Consider the following 17,319-nt stretch of genomic DNA (forward strand, 5'->3'; position numbering starts at 1 on the left):
GTATTATAAAGAGGAAGAGAGGAGGAAGAAGAGAGTGTTATACAGAGGGAGAGAGGAGGAAGAAGAGAGTGTTACACAGGGGGAGAGATAAAGTAGGGGAGAGTTACACAGGGGGAGAGATAAGGTAGGGGGAGATTTACACAGGGGAGAGATAAGGTAGGGGTGATAGTTGCACAAGGGGAGAGATAAGGCGGGGAGAGTTACACAAGGGGAGAGATAAGGTAGGGGTAGTGTTACACAGGGGGGAGATAAGGTTGGGGAGAGAGTTACACAGGGGGAGAGATAAGGTGGGGGAGTGTTACACAGGGGGAGAGATAAGGTAGGGGGAGTGTTACACATGGGGAGAGATAAGGTAGGGGGGAGAGTTACAAAGGGGGAGAGATAAGGTAGGGGGAGAGTTACACAGGGGGAGAGATAAGGTTGGGGAGAGTTACACAGGGGGAGAGATAAGGTAGGGGGAGATTTACACAGGGAGAGAGATAAGGTAGGGGAGAGTGTTATACAGGAGGAGAGATAAGGTAGAGGGGAGAGATAAGGTAGGGGGGAGAGTTACAAGGGGGGGAGATAAGGTAGGGGGGAGAGATAAGGTAGGGGAGAGTTACACAGGGGGAGAGATAAGGTAGGGGGAGATTTACACAGGAGGAGAGATAAGGTAGGGGGGAGTGTTACGCAGGGGAGAGATAAGGTAGGGGGGGAGTTACAAAGGGTGGAGATAAGGTAGGGGGGAGAGTTACACAGGGGGAGAGATAAGGTAGAGGAGAGTTGCACAGGGGGAGAGATAAGGTAGGGGGAGATTTACACAGGAGGAGAGATAAGGTAGGGGGAGATTTACACAGGGGGAGAGATAAGGTAGGGGAGAGTTACACAGGGGGAGAGATAAGGAAGGGGGAGATTTACACAGGGGGAGAGTTAAGATAGGAGGAGAGTTAAGGTAGGGGGGAGAGATAAGGTAGGGGAGATTTACACCTGGGGAGAGATAAGGTAGGGGGAGATTTACACAGGGGGAGAGATAAGGTAGGGGAGAGTTACACAGGGGGAGAGATAAGGTATGGGGAGATTTACACAGGGGGAGAAATAAGGTAGGGGGAGAGTTAAGGTAGGGGGGAGAGATAAGGTAGGGGAGAGTTACACAGGGGGAGAGATAAGGTAGGGGTGAGAGTTGCACAAGGGGAGAGATAAGGTAGGGGAGAGATACACAGGGGGAGAGATAAGGTAGGGGGGAGTGTTACACAGGGGAAGAGATAAGATGCAGATAGTTTTATACAGAAGGAGAGATAAGAAAGATAAGAGAGAGGGGAGAGTGTTATACAGAGGTAGAGATGAAGGAGAGAGCTGGAAGAGAGTGACAGACTTACACACTTCCTGTCACCTCTGCTCCTCCGGAGTGTGGGCTTTCTGTCTCTAATGTCTGCCTGAGCTTGGCTCCGCCCCCTGACAGCCTGAGAGCTCAGTCAGCTCCCAGCAGCAAGGGCTGTCTTCTCAGTCTGCTCTCCTGGGCCAGTATTTACTAAAAATCCGAGTTTGGCCGATTTGTGTTTTTTTTTCTAAGTCCCAATCCGGGAATTCACTAACCACCAATCTCGGCAGTGTTTGGACTATTCGTAATGGTTTGAATGACAACGTTCAGAAATACGAATGAATAGACCATCGGTCAAACGCGGCTGTTATTTCATGGAATCTGGCCATTCACTATTCATTCATATTTGGGTGTTAGTTTCTGAGTGCTCAAGTGCGGGTCTGTTTTTTTTCGATTCGTTAAAAAAAAGCAGCAAAAAAATAGACCTGCTTTTTCCAGTCGAGTTTGGATAACCATGCACGGATCAGTGAGATCTGTGCATGGTTATCTATGGGAAAGGGTCTGTTTAGTGTAAAATCGGGAAAAAAAATTGCGTGGGGTCCCCCCTCCAAAGCATAACCAGCCTCGGGCTCTTTGAGCCAGTCCTGGTTGAAAAAATATGGTGAAAAAAACGACAGGGGTTCCCCCATATTTAATCAACCAGCACCGGGCTCTGCGCCTGGTCCTGGTTCCAAAAATACGGGGGACAAAAAGCGTAGGGGTCCCCCGTATTTTTGAAACCAGCACCGGGCTCCACTAGCTGGGGAGATAATGCCACAGCGGGGGGACACTTTGATATCGGTCCCTGCGGCCGTGCCATTAAAACCCCAACTAGTCACCCCTGGCCGGGGTACCCTGTAGGAGTGGGGACCCCTTCAATCAAGGGGTCCCCCCCTCCAGCCACCCAAGGGCCAGGGGTGAAGCCCGAGGCTGTCCCCCCCATCCAAGGGCGGCGGATGGGGGGCTGATAGCCTTGTTAACAAAATGTGAATATTGTTTTTAGTAGCAGTACTACAAGTTCCAGCAAGCCTCACATTTTGTTCCAACTGCTCCAACGATTCGGACTTTGTGGCACAAAGCAAAGACCTTTCAAATCGATTACGTGAAAGAGGGTATAGTAATACATCAATCAAGAAAGCCAGTAGGAGTGTGCAGACCATTAACAGAGAACAACTAATCTTTAACAAAAAACAGAAGCAACAAGATTCAAATACTATTAGATTTGTCGGTGGTTTCTGTAAGGAATGGTACCAGGTGAAACAAGCCATTCAGAAACATTGGGGGATCTTGCATTTAGACCCCATTTTATCTGAAAAATTAGGACCACGAGTCTCTATGAGTTGGAGGAGGGCAAAAAACGTTAAAGACAGATTGGTCACCAGCCATTTCCAACAATTTCCAGCTAAGCCACAGATTACAACTGGCACGCACCCATGTGGCCACTGCAAAGCTTGCCAGTACATCCACAAGACCGACAATATCCAAGACCGATATGGCAAGAATATTAAACTCAGACATTTCATTAACTGTTCCACAGAAGGCGTGGTTTACTGCATTTCTTGCAGTTGCCATAAAAGATATGTAGGGATGACTACAAGACCCTTCAAGCAAAGGATATTGGAACATATAGGCTCCATTCGAAATGCCACCAAAGACCTTGAAAGAATGAAGCAGATCACCTCTGTGGCACGTCATTTCTTGCATCAGCATGCCGGTCGATGGGACGAATTGAAAGTATGCGGTTTAGAAAAAGTGAAAATGGGCATACGTGGAGGTGACTTGACCAACATACTCCTACGTAAGGAATGTGAATGGACTTTCAAATTAGATTCTCTGCATCCGCAGGGACTAAATGAAACAATAAACTTTGGTGCCTTCCTCCCAATTTGATCATGTATATATTCCTTAGATTCTAGTCAATATAAAAAAATGTTTTCTCTTTCTCTTCTTCTTACTGTTGACATGCACTTTTACTCACTACATTCAAGTATCACATGTTTTTCATCTCACATTATAAAAAAAAAAATTTCACACTTTTGATTGGAATTCGGGTTTAGTTCACTTTCACTTTTATTTTTATTTTTATTTATATATTTTTATCACACAACCTCATCTTATTTACATATATTTTCAGGATTCACATCAGCATGCTTTATGCATACAGTTACTATTTTTATGCACACTCAGCACACCTCATTCTTTCTTTTCCAATTTCTTTTCCAATTATATAAGCTCCCACATTTTTATCATTTTTCTTACACACTTAACTACCATACTACCACTCAATCACCATTATTGTATATCTATCCCCTCACATCTTGCAATACAATTTTTTATTCCTTTACAATCTTAATCCATTTCCTCTTTCCTACCATTTCTTGTTCAGTAAAGAGTAACAATTTCTGCACAAATATTTCTTTTTCATTAAATGGTACAAAATATAATTATCCTATTCCAATACCTGTCAATACTATTAGCAATCAGCACCAAATTCAGCTAGTGGTTCTCGTAGTTCAATTTGTATCCTCTAATTAAGCAACTACCGGCATTTTTTCTCACTGATTAACCAAGTTATCAATTCTTTACTAAGTATACATCTCAACCACCAATTAATATAATATCATTATTATCTCTGATTAGAGATATTACGGTGCCTCTGTGTGTTTCCGGCTCTACATTCCCTAATCGATATAATTATATCATGGTCATAGGCTATTTTTAATTTACATAACAGACCCCTTTCAAACGGCAAATTTACTCTCCTTCAAACATGTTTTTGCTCCTTGTAAACGCAATACTCTTATCATGTTTAATCTGTTAATTCCCATTCAATTAACCAGAACAGATGGGTCTTGTATTAAGCCCAAATTCCCCTGGCGTCAGGCACGGCATTATTAAATATATGATTCCGCTGTGTTAATCCAGCCACTACAGTCGCTATTGGTGGTACTTCCCAATATATTGCTGCTGCCAGCGCCACTATGCTCACGCTACCCGTGAACAAGCTGACTGCGAAACGTACGTTGGGTACGTGATTGTGGGTCACGGAGAGCGCTCTCACGTGACCAGTCTCAGACCAGCAACGGAGGACAGGAGACCGGGCGAGACGGCCAGCCTGCACACCGCACGGACATAGGCGGCTCGGCGGCACTCGACGGGACGGGGAGGCACACGGCATAAGTATCCTCTCTCCCCCTTCCCCCCTGTTCACTGCCCCCACCACCACCATCAACCCAATATTTATTTGGGTAATCTCATTTTGCTGGTTTTGAGGTGCAAGCACATGCTTTAGAATCACCAACTATAGGTGTTGTGCACTAATAGTTACACCGCTACCCGTGATATTCAGTTGCCAATTTTTTGTCTGATAATTATTTGAGCTGCTTCTTACGGTTTATATACGGAAAATAGCCGTCTTTTTCTTTGTCAAGCACACAACAATTTATCATAGGTGCTATCTATGACTAACTGCACTATTACTTGTGGCATTTAGCCACCAATTTTTGCCTGCAAATTGTCTAGGCTATTTTGTATCTTTAAAAATTGTAAATTGAATATATAATTATAACACAGTGCAGGGCAGTGGTAGCTGCAACAATGTGTGCTTTCTCTATATAAAAAGTTTACATTTGGCTTCTAAGTATCAGCTTATGTTAAATTTATGGCAACAATTGTATTGGTTATATCAGCTGCTGGTATGCGAGTGTTCATGGTTTGCACTGTCTAAACCTATTGCAGCAGAATATAGGTTTGCACTGTCTAAAACCTATTGCAGCAAAATACATATTGCTTTGAAGCATATCTACCTATATATCTGTGTGCTAATTTAGCTAATCCTTCCATTGTTGATACTATTCAATTTTTGCTTTTCTGACAGATTTAATCTGCAATAACAGACACTTGGCTCATTGGAATTTTGTGTTTGTTCTTTATACATGCCTTAAATCATAATAGGCTACTATTTTTGTTTTGCCTCACGCCACGAACAAAAACAATAGAGGCTTATGTTATCAACTCTTGTTGACCATATGATTTAACCTCTGCATACCCATGTGTTTGGGTCGCTAAATTGGTGCAATGACGGTCAACAAATTTTAAGGAGGATTGTATTTGGCTAAAACTGGCACAATAACACACATCCCGCAATCAGTTGCAATCTCTGCCCTTTTCCATACGTCACCCACTACCATACCACACTGGGTATGCCCAATCCCGTCCGATCTTGGAGGCGATACAGTGTTGGGCCTGGTCAGTACTTCAGTGGGAGACCATTTGGGAATACCAGGTGTTGTGGGTCTCCAGTGGAATTGAATGGGTGTTTGCACTGAACCCACGGAGGGATGGGCATTTGCTTGCCAGATACTGAATTATCACAGTAACAATCCATTAATATGTTCGCAGATTTAACTTTATGTATGGCTTAAGAAAGTTCACAGCCATCTTATTATCAAATTGGGTATCTTGTGTTTTTTAAAACAAAAGTAAAAATTCTTTTACAGTAAACTCCATTAGTGTACCTAGCCTTTTATATATAGATTATTAAAAGTTATGTTTTAATCTTTTCATTATCACATTACTACTCATACAGACATCATATCTACAAATAACTCTCCGGGAATGAGTGCTCCCACCCAAGGTCATTTTTTCTTCTTTTCCTAAATCCATCTAGGAGTGGCACTGCAGTGTCAGGCAGGATGGCACTTCAAAAAAATAGTCCCCAAACAGCACATGATGCAAAGAAAAAAAGAGGCACACCAAGGTCGCTGTGTGACTAAGCTAAGCGACACAAGTGGCCGACACAAACACCTGGCCCATCTAGGAGTGGCACTGCAGTGTCAGGCAGGATGGCACTTCAAAAAAATAGTCCCCAAACAGCACATGATGCAAAGAATAAAACAGGCGCACCAAGGTCGCTGTGTGACTAAGCTAAGCGACACAAGTGGCCGACACAAACACCTGGCCCATCTAGGAGTGGCACTGCAGTGTCAGGCAGGATGGCACTTCAAAAAAATAGTCCCCAAACAGCACATGATGCAAAGAAAAAAAGAGGCGCACCAAGGTCGCTGTGTGACTAAGCTAAGCTACACAAGTGGCCGACACAAACACCTGGCCCATCTAGGAGTGGCACTGCAGTGTCAGGCAGGATGGCACTTCAAAAAAATAGTCCCCAAACAGCACATGATGCAAAGAAAAAAAGAGGCGCACCAAGGTCGCTGTGTGACTAAGCTAAGCGACACAAGTGGCCGACACAAACACCTGGCCCATCTAGGAGTGGCACTGCAGTGTCAGGCAGGACGGCACTTCAAAAAAATTGTCCCCAAACAGCACATGATGCAAAGAAAAAAAGAGGCGCACCAAGGTCGCTGTGTGACTAAGCTAAGCGACACAAGTGGCCGACACAAACACCTGGCCCATCTAGGAGTGGCACTGCAGTGTCAGACAGGATGGCACTTCCAAAAAATTGTCCCCAAACATCACATGATGCAAAGAAAAAAAGAGGCGCACCACAGGTATAGAATGTAGATGGATAGTATACTTAATGACAACACAGAGGTAGGTACAGCAGTGGCCTTCCGTACCGTACTGATGTTATATATAGTATACTGGTGGTCACTGTGTCAGCAAACTGCAAAACTAAAATGCACCACAGGTATAGAATGTAGATGGATAGTATACTTAATGACGACACAGAGATAGGTACAGCAGTGGCCTTCCGTACTGCTATATATAGTATACTGGTGGTCACTGTGTCAGCAAACTGCAAAACTAAAATGCACCACAGGTATAGAATGTAGATGGATAGTATACTTAATGACGACACATAGGTAGGTACAGCAGTGGCCTTCCGTACCGTACTGCTATTATATATAGTATACTGGTGGTCACTGTGTCAGCAAACTGCAAAACTAAAATGCACCACAGGTATAGAATGTAGATGGATAGTATACTTAATGACGACACAGAGATAGGTACAGCAGTGGCCTTCCGTATTGCTATATATAGTATACTGGTGGTCACTGTGTCAGCAAACTGCAAAACTAAAATGCACCACACGTATAGAATGTAGATGGATAGTTTACTTAATGACGACACAGAGGTAGGTACAGCAGTGGCCTTCCGTACCGTACTGCTATTATATATAGTATACTGGTGGTCACTGTGTCAGCAAACTGCAAAACTAAAATGCACCACAGGTATAGAATGTAGATGGATAGTATACTTAATGACGACACAGAGGTAGGTACAGCAGTGGCCTTCCGTACTGCTATATATAGTATACTGGTGGTCACTGTGTCAGCAAACTGCAAAACTAAAATGCACCACGGGTATAGAATGTAGATGGATAGTATACTTAATGACCACACAGAGGTAGGTATAGCAGTGGCCTACCGTACTGTACTGCTATTATATATAGTACATTGGTGGTCACTGTGTCAGCAAACTGCAAAACTAAAATGCACCACAGGTATAGAATGTAGATGGATAGTATACTTAATGACGACACAGAGGTAGGTACAGCAGTGGCCTTCCGTACTGTACTGCTATTATATATAGTATACTGGTGGTCACTGTGTCAGCAAACTGCAAAACTAAAATGCACCACAGGTATAGAATGTAGATGGATAGTATACTTAATGACGACACAGAGGTAGGTACAGCAGTGGCCTTCCGTACTGCTATATATAGTATACTGGTGGTCACTGTGTCAGCAAACTGCAAAACTAAAATGCACCACAGGTATAGAATGTAGATGGATAGTATACTTAATGACGACACAGAGGTAGGTACAGCAGTGGCCTTCCATACCGTACTGCTATTATATATAGTATACTGGTGGTCACTGTGTCAGCAAACTGCAAAACTAAAATGCACCACAGGTATAGAATGTGGATGGATAGTATACTTAATGACGACACAGAGGTAGGTACAGCAGTGGCCTTCCGTACTGCTATATATAGTATACTGGTGGTCACTGTGTCAGCAAACTGCAAAACTAAAATGCACCACAGGTATAGAATGTAGATGGATAGTATACTTAATGACGACACATAGGTAGGTACAGCAGTGGCCTTCCGTACCGTACTGCTATTATATATAGTATACTGGTGGTCACTGTGTCAGCAAACTGCAAAACTAAAATGCACCACAGGTATAGAATGTAGATGGATAGTATACTTAATGATGACACAGAGGTAGCTACAGCAGTGGCCTTCCGTACTGCTATATATAGTATACTGGTGGTCACTGTGTCAGCAAACTGCAAAACTAAAATGCACCACAGGTATAGAATGTAGATGGATAGTATACTTAATGACGACACAGAGGTAGGTACAGCAGTGGCCTTCCGTACTGCTATATATAGTATACTGGTGGTCACTGTGTCAGCAAACTGCAAAACTAAAATGCACCACAGGTATAGAATGTAGATGGATAGTATACTTAATGACAACACATAGGTAGGTACAGCAGTGGCCTTCCGTACCGTACTGCTATTATATATAGTATACTGGTGGTCACTGTGTCAGCAAACTGCAAAACTAAAATGCACCACAGGTATAGAATGTAGATGGATAGTATACTTAATGACGACACAGAGGTAGCTACAGCAGTGGCCTTCCGTACTGCTATATATAGTATACTGGTGGTCACTGTGTCAGCAAACTGCAAAACTAAAATGCACCACAGGTATAGAATGTAGATGGATAGTATACTTAATGACGACACAGAGGTAGGTACAGCAGTGGCCTTCCGTACTGCTATATATAGTATACTGGTGGTCACTGTGTCAGCAAACTGCAAAACTAAAATGCACCACAGGTATAGAATGTAGATGGATAGTATACTTAATGACGACACAGAGGTAGGTACAGCAGTGGCCTTCCGTACCGTACTGCTATTATATATAGTATACTGGTGGTCACTGTGTCAGCAAACTGCAAAACTAAAATGCACCACAGGTATAGAATGTGGATGGATAGTATACTTAATGACGACACAGAGGTAGGTACAGCAGTGGCCTTCCGTACTGCTATATATAGTATACTGGTGGTCACTGTGTCAGCAAACTGCAAAACTAAAATGCACCACAGGTATAGAATGTAGATGGATAGTATACTTAATGACGACACATAGGTAGGTACAGCAGTGGCCTTCCGTACCATACTGCTATTATATATAGTCTACTGGTGGTCACTGTGTCAGCAAACTGCAAAACTAAAATGCACCACAGGTATAGAATGTAGATGGATAGTATACTTAATGACGACACAGAGGTAGGTACAGCAGTGGATTCCGTACTGCTATATATAGTATACTGGTGGTCACTGTGTCAGCAAACTGCAAAACTAAAATGCACCACAGGTATAGAATGTAGATGGATAGTATACTTAATGACGACAGAGGTAGGTACAGCAGTGGCCTCCCGTACCGTACTGCTATTATATATAGTATACTGGTGGTCACTGTGTCAGCAAACTGCAAAACTAAAATGCACCACAGGTATAGAATGTAGATGGATAGTATACTTAATGACGACACAGAGGTAGGTACAGCAGTGGCCTTCCGTACTGCTATATATAGTATACTGGTGGTCACTGTGTCAGCAAACTGCAAAACAAAAATGCACCACAGGTATAGAATGTAGATGGATAGTATACTTAATGACGACACAGAGGTAGGTACAGCAGTGGCCTTCCGTACTGCTATATATAGTATACTGGTGGTCACTGTGTCAGCAAACTGCAAAACTAAAATGCACCACAGGTATAGAATGTAGATGGATAGTATACTTAATGACGACACAGAGGTAGGTACAGCAGTGGCCTTCCGTACCGTACTGCTATTATATATAGTATACTGGTGGTCACTGTGTCAGCAAACTGCAAAACTAAAATGCACCACAGGTATAGAATGTAGATGGATAGTATACTTAATGACGACACAGAGGTAGCTACAGCAGTGGCCTTCCGTACTGCTATATATAGTATACTGGTGGTCACTGTGTCAGCAAACTGCAAAACTAAAATGCACCACAGGTATAGAATGTAGATGGATAGTATACTTAATGACGACACATAGGTAGGTACAGCAGTGGCCTTCCGTACCGTACTGCTATTATATATAGTATACTGGTGGTCACTGTGTCAGCAAACTGCAAAACTAAAATGCACCACAGGTATAGAATGTAGATGGACAGTATACTTAATGACGACACAGAGATAGGTACAGCAGTGGCCTTCCGTATTGCTATATATAGTATACTGGTGGTCACTGTGTCAGCAAACTGCAAAACTAAAATGCACCACAGGTATAGAATGTAGATGGATAGTATACTTAATGACGACACAGAGGTAGGTACAGCAGTGGCCTACCGTACTGTACTGCTCTTATATATAGTACATTGGTGGTCACTGTGTCAGCAAACTGCAAATCTAAAATGCACCACAGGTATAGAATGTAGATGGATAGTATACTTAATGACGACACAGAGGTAGGTACAGCAGTGGCCTTCCGTACTGTACTGCTATTATATATAGTATACTGGTGGTCACTGTGTCAGCAAACTGCAAAACTAAAATGCACCACAGGTATAGAATGTAGATGGATAGTATACTTAATGACGACACAGAGGTAGGTACAGCAGTGGCCTTCCGTACTGCTATATATAGTATACTGGTGGTCACTGTGTCAGCAAACTGCAAAACTAAAATGCACCACAGGTATAGAATGTAGATGGATAGTATACTTAATGACGACACAGAGGTAGGTACAGCAGTGGCCTTCCATACCGTACTGCTATTATATATAGTATACTGGTGGTCACTGTGTCAGCAAACTGCAAAACTAAAATGCACCACAGGTATAGAATGTGGATGGATAGTATACTTAATGACGACACAGAGGTAGGTACAGCAATGGCCTTCCGTACTGCTATATATAGTATACTGGTGGTCACTGTGTCAGCAAACTGCAAAACTAAAATGCACCACAGGTATAGAATGTAGATGGATAGTATACTTAATGACGACACATAGGTAGGTACAGCAGTGGCCTTCCGTACCGTACTGCTATTATATATAGTATACTGGTGGTCACTGTGTCAGCAAACTGCAAAACTAAAATGCACCACAGGTATAGAATGTAGATGGATAGTATACTTAATGACGACACAGAGGTAGCTACAGCAGTGGCCTTCCGTACTGCTATATATAGTATACTGGTGGTCACTGTGTCAGCAAACTGCAAAACTAAAATGCACCACAGGTATAGAATGTAGATGGATAGTATACTTAATGACGACACAGAGGTAGGTACAGCAGTGGCCTTCCGTACTGCTATATATAGTATACTGGTGGTCACTGTGTCAGCAAACTGCAAAACTAAAATGCACCACAGGTATAGAATGTAGATGGATAGTATACTTAATGACAACACATAGGTAGGTACAGCAGTGGCCTTCCGTACCGTACTGCTATTATATATAGTATACTGGTGGTCACTGTGTCAGCAAACTGCAAAACTAAAATGCACAACAGGTATAGAATGTAGATGGATAGTATACTTAATGACGACACAGAGGTAGCTACAGCAGTGGCCTTCCGTACTGCTATATATAGTATACTGGTGGTCACTGTGTCAGCAAACTGCAAAACTAAAATGCACCACAGGTATAGAATGTAGATGGATAATATACTTAATGACGACACAGAGGTAGGTACAGCAGTGGCCTTCCGTACTGCTATATATAGTATACTGGTGGTCACTGTGTCAGCAAACTGCAAAACTAAAATGCACCACAGGTATAGAATGTAGATGGATAGTATACTTAATGACGACACAGAGGTAGGTACAGCAGTGGCCTTCCGTACCGTACTGCTATTATATATAGTATACTGGTGGTCACTGTGTCAGCAAACTGCAAAACTAGAATGCACCACAGGTATAGAATGTGGATGGATAGTATACTTAATGACGACACAGAGGTAGGTACAGCAGTGGCCTTCCGTACTGCTATATATAGTATACTGGTGGTCACTGTGTCAGCAAACTGCAAAACTAAAATGCACCACAGGTATAGAATGTAGATGGATTGTATACTTAATGACGACACATAGGTAGGTACAGCAGTGGCCTTCCGTACCATACTGCTATTATATATAGTCTACTGGTGCTCACTGTGTCAGCAAACTGCAAAACTAAAATGCACCACAGGTATAGAATGTAGATGGATAGTATACTTAATGACGACACAGAGGTAGGTACAGCAGTGGATTCCGTACTGCTATATATAGTATACTGGTGGTCACTGTGTCAGCAAACTGCAAAACTAAAATGCACCACAGGTATAGAATGTAGATGGATAGTATACTTAATGACGACACAGAGGTAGGTACAGCAGTGGCCTCCCGTACCGTACTGCTATTATATATAGTATACTGGTGGTCACTGTGTCAGCAAACTGCAAAACTAAAATGCACCACAGGTATAGAATGTAGATGGATAGTATACTTAATGACGACACAGAGGTAGGTACAGCAGTGGCCTTCCGTACTGCTATATATAGTATACTGGTGGTCACTGTGTCAGCAAACTGCAAAACAAAAATGCACCACAGGTATAGAATGTAGATGGATAGTATACTTAATGACGACACAGAGGTAGGTACAGCAGTGGCCTTCCGTACTGCTATATATAGTATACTGGTGGTCACTGTGTCAGCAAACTGCAAAACTAAAATGCACCACAGGTATAGAATGTAGATGGATAGTATACTTAATGACGACACAGAGGTAGGTACAGCAGTGGCCTTCCGTACCGTACTGCTATTATATATAGTATACTGGTGGTCACTGTGTCAGCAAACTGCAAAACTAAAATGCACCACAGGTATAGAATGTAGATGGATAGTATACTTAATGACGACACAGAGGTAGCTACAGCAGTGGCCTTCCGTACTGCTATATATAGTATACTGGTGGTCACTGTGTCAGCAAACTGCAAAACTAAAATGCACCACAGGTATAGAATGTAGATGGATAGTATACTTAATGACGACACATAGGTAGGTACAGCAGTGGCCTTCCGTACCGTACTGCTATTATATATAGTATACTGGTGGTCACTGTGTCAGCAAACTGCAAAACTAAAATGCACCACAGGTATAGAATGTAGATGGATAGTATACTTAATGACGACACAGAGATAGGTACAGCAGTGGCCTTCCGTATTGCTATATATAGTATACTGGTGGTCACTGTGTCAGCAAACTGCAAAACTAAAATGCACCACACGTATAGAATGTAGATGGATAGTATACTTAATGACGACACAGAGGTAGGTACAGCAGTGGCCTTCCGTACCGTACTGCTATTATATATAGTATACTGGTGGTCACTGTGTCAGCAAACTGCAAAACTAAAATGCACCACAGGTATAGAATGTAGATGGATAGTATACTTAATGACGACACAGAGGTAGGTACAGCAGTGGCCTTCCGTACTGCTATATATAGTATACTGGTGGTCACTGTGTCAGCAAACTGCAAAACTAAAATGCACCACAGGTATAGAATGTAGATGGATAGTATACTTAATGACAACACAGAGGTAGGTACAGCAGTGGCCTACCGTACTGTACTGCTCTTATATATAGTATATTGGTGGTCACTGTGTCAGCAAACTGCAAAACTAAAATGCACCACAGGTATAGAATGTAGATGGATAGTATACTTAATGACGACACAGAGGTAGGTACAGCAGTTGCCTTCCGTACTGTACTGCTATTATATATAGTATACTGGTGGTCACTGTGTCAGCAAACTGCAAAACTAAAATGCACCACAGGTATAGAATGTAGATGGATAGTATACTTAATGACGACACAGAGGTAGGTACAGCAGTGGCCTTCCGTACTGCTATATATAGTATACTGGTGGTCACTGTGTCAGCAAACTGCAAAACTAAAATGCACCACAGGTATAGAATGTAGATGGATAGTATACTTAATGACGACACAGAGGTAGGTACAGCAGTGGCCTTCCATACCGTACTGCTAATATATATTGTATACTGGTGGTCACTGTGTCAGCAAACTGCAAAACTAAAATGCACCACAGGTATAGAATGTGGATGGATAGTATACTTAATGACGACACAGAGGTAGGTACAGCAGTGGCCTTCCGTACTGCTATATATAGTATACTGGTGGTCACTGTGTCAGCAAACTGCAAAACTAAAATGCACCACAGGTATAGAATGTAGATGGATAGTATACTTAATGACGACACATAGGTAGGTACAGCAGTGGCCTTCCGTACCGTACTGCTATTATATATAGTATACTGGTGGTCACTGTGTCAGCAAACTGCAAAACTAAAATGCACCACAGGTATAGAATGTAGATGGATAGTATACTTAATGACGACACAGAGGTAGCTACAGCAGTGGCCTTCCGTACTGCTATATATAGTATACTGGTGGTCACTGTGTCAGCAAACTGCAAAACTAAAATGCACCACAGGTATAGAATGTAGATGGATAGTATACTTAATGACGACACAGAGGTAGGTACAGCAGTGGCCTTCCGTACTGCTATATATAGTATACTGGTGGTCACTGTGTCAGCAAACTGCAAAACTAAAATGCACCACAGGTATAGAATGTAGATGGATAGTATACTTAATGACGACACATAGGTAGGTACAGCAGTGGCCTTCCGTACCGTACTGCTATTATATATAGTATACTGGTGGTCACTGTGTCAGCAAACTGCAAAACTAAAATGCACCACAGGTATAGAATGTAGATGGATAGTATACTTAATGACGACACAGAGGTAGCTACAGCAGTGGCCTTCCGTACTGCTATATATAGTATACTGGTGGTCACTGTGTCAGCAAACTGCAAAACTAAAATGCACCACAGGTATAGAATGTAGATGGATAGTATACTTAATGACGACACAGAGGTAGGTACAGCAGTGGCCTACCGTACTGCTATATATAGTATACTGGTGGTCACTGTGTCAGCAAACTGCAAAACTAAAATGCACCACAGGTATAGAATGTAGATGGATAGTATACTTAATGACGACACATAGGTAGGTACAGCAGTGGCCTTCCGTACCGTACTGCTATTATATATAGTATACTGGTGGTCACTGTGTCAGCAAACTGCAAAACTAAAATGCACCACAGGTATAGAATGTAGATGGATAGTATACTTAATGACGACACAGAGATAGGTACAGCAGTGGCCTTCCGTATTGCTATATATAGTATACTGGTGGTCACTGTGTCAGCAAACTGCAAAACTAAAATGCACCACACGTATAGAATGTAGATGGATAGTATACTTAATGACGACACAGAGGTAGGTACAGCAGTGGCCTTCCGTACCGTACTGCTATTATATATAGTATACTGGTGGTCACTGTGTCAGCAAACTGCAAAACTAAAATGCACCACAGGTATAGAATGTAGATGGATAGTATACTTAATGACGACACAGAGGTAGGTACAGCAGTGGCCTTCCGTACTGCTATATATAGTATACTGGTGGTCACTGTGTCAGCAAACTGCAAAACTAAAATGCACCACAGGTATAGAATGTAGATGGATAGTATACTTAATGACGACACAGAGGTAGGTACAGCAGTGGCCTACCGTACTGTACTGCTATTATATATAGTACATTGGTGGTCACTGTGTCAGCAAACTGCAAAACTAAAATGCACCACAGGTATAGAATGTAGATGGATAGTATACTTAATGACGACACAGAGGTAGGTACAGCAGTGGCCTTCCGTACTGTACTGCTATTATATATAGTATACTGGTGGTCACTGTGTCAGCAAACTGCAAAACTAAAATGCACCACAGGTATAGAATGTAGATGGATAGTATACTTAATGACGACACAGAGGTAGGTACAGCAGTGGCCTTCCGTACTGCTATATATAGTATACTGGTGGTCACTGTGTCAGCAAACTGCAAAACTAAAATGCACCACAGGTATAGAATGTAGATGGATAGTATACTTAATGACGACACAGAGGTAGGTACAGCAGTGGCCTTCCATACCGTACTGCTATTATATATAGTATACTGGTGGTCACTGTGTCAGCAAACTGCAAAACTAAAATGCACCACAGGTATAGAATGTGGATGGATAGTATACTTAATGACGACACAGAGGTAGGTACAGCAGTGGCCTTCCGTACTACTATATATAGTATACTGGTGGTCACTGTGTCAGCAAACTGCAAAACTAAAATGCACCACAGGTATAGAATGTAGATGGATAGTATACTTAATGACGACACAGAGGTAGGTACAGCAGTGGCCTTCCGTACTACTATATATAGTATACTGGTGGTCACTGTGTCAGCAAACTGCAAAACTAAAATGCACCACAGGTATAGAATGTAGATGGATAGTATACTTAATGACGACACAGAGGTAGGTACAGCAGTGGCCTTCCATACCGTACTGCTATTATATATAGTATACTGGTGGTCACTGTGTCAGCAAACTGCAAAACTAAAATGCACCACAGGTATAGAATGTGGATGGATAGTATACTTAATGACGACACAGAGGTAGGTACAGCAGTGGCCTTCCGTACTACTATATATAGTATACTGGTGGTCACTGTGTCAGCAAACTGCAAAACTAAAATGCACCACAGGTATAGAATGTAGATGGATAGTATACTTAATGACGACACAGAGGTAGGTACAGCAGTGGCCTTCCGTACCGTACTGCTATTATATATAGTATACTGGTGGTCACTGTGTCAGCAAACTGCAAAACTAAAATGCACCACAGGTATAGAATGTAGATGGATAGTATACTTAATGACGACACAGAGGTAGGTACAGCAGTGGCCTTCCGTACTGCTATATATAGTATACTGGTGGTCACTGTGTCAGCAAACTGCAAAACTAAAATGCACCACAGGTATAGAATGTAGATGGATAGCATA

General features: G+C 42.3%; 1 pseudogene; it reads left to right on the forward strand.

Moving 5' to 3' along the window:
- The first annotated feature begins 5,514 nt into the window (after positions 1-5,514).
- On the forward strand, positions 5,515-5,633 carry LOC135052746 (5S ribosomal RNA; annotated as a pseudogene).
- Positions 5,634-17,319: the final 11,686 nt, after the last annotated feature.

Source organism: Pseudophryne corroboree, chromosome 2, assembly GCF_028390025.1.
Source record: "Pseudophryne corroboree isolate aPseCor3 chromosome 2, aPseCor3.hap2, whole genome shotgun sequence".
NCBI lineage: Eukaryota > Metazoa > Chordata > Amphibia > Anura > Myobatrachidae > Pseudophryne > Pseudophryne corroboree.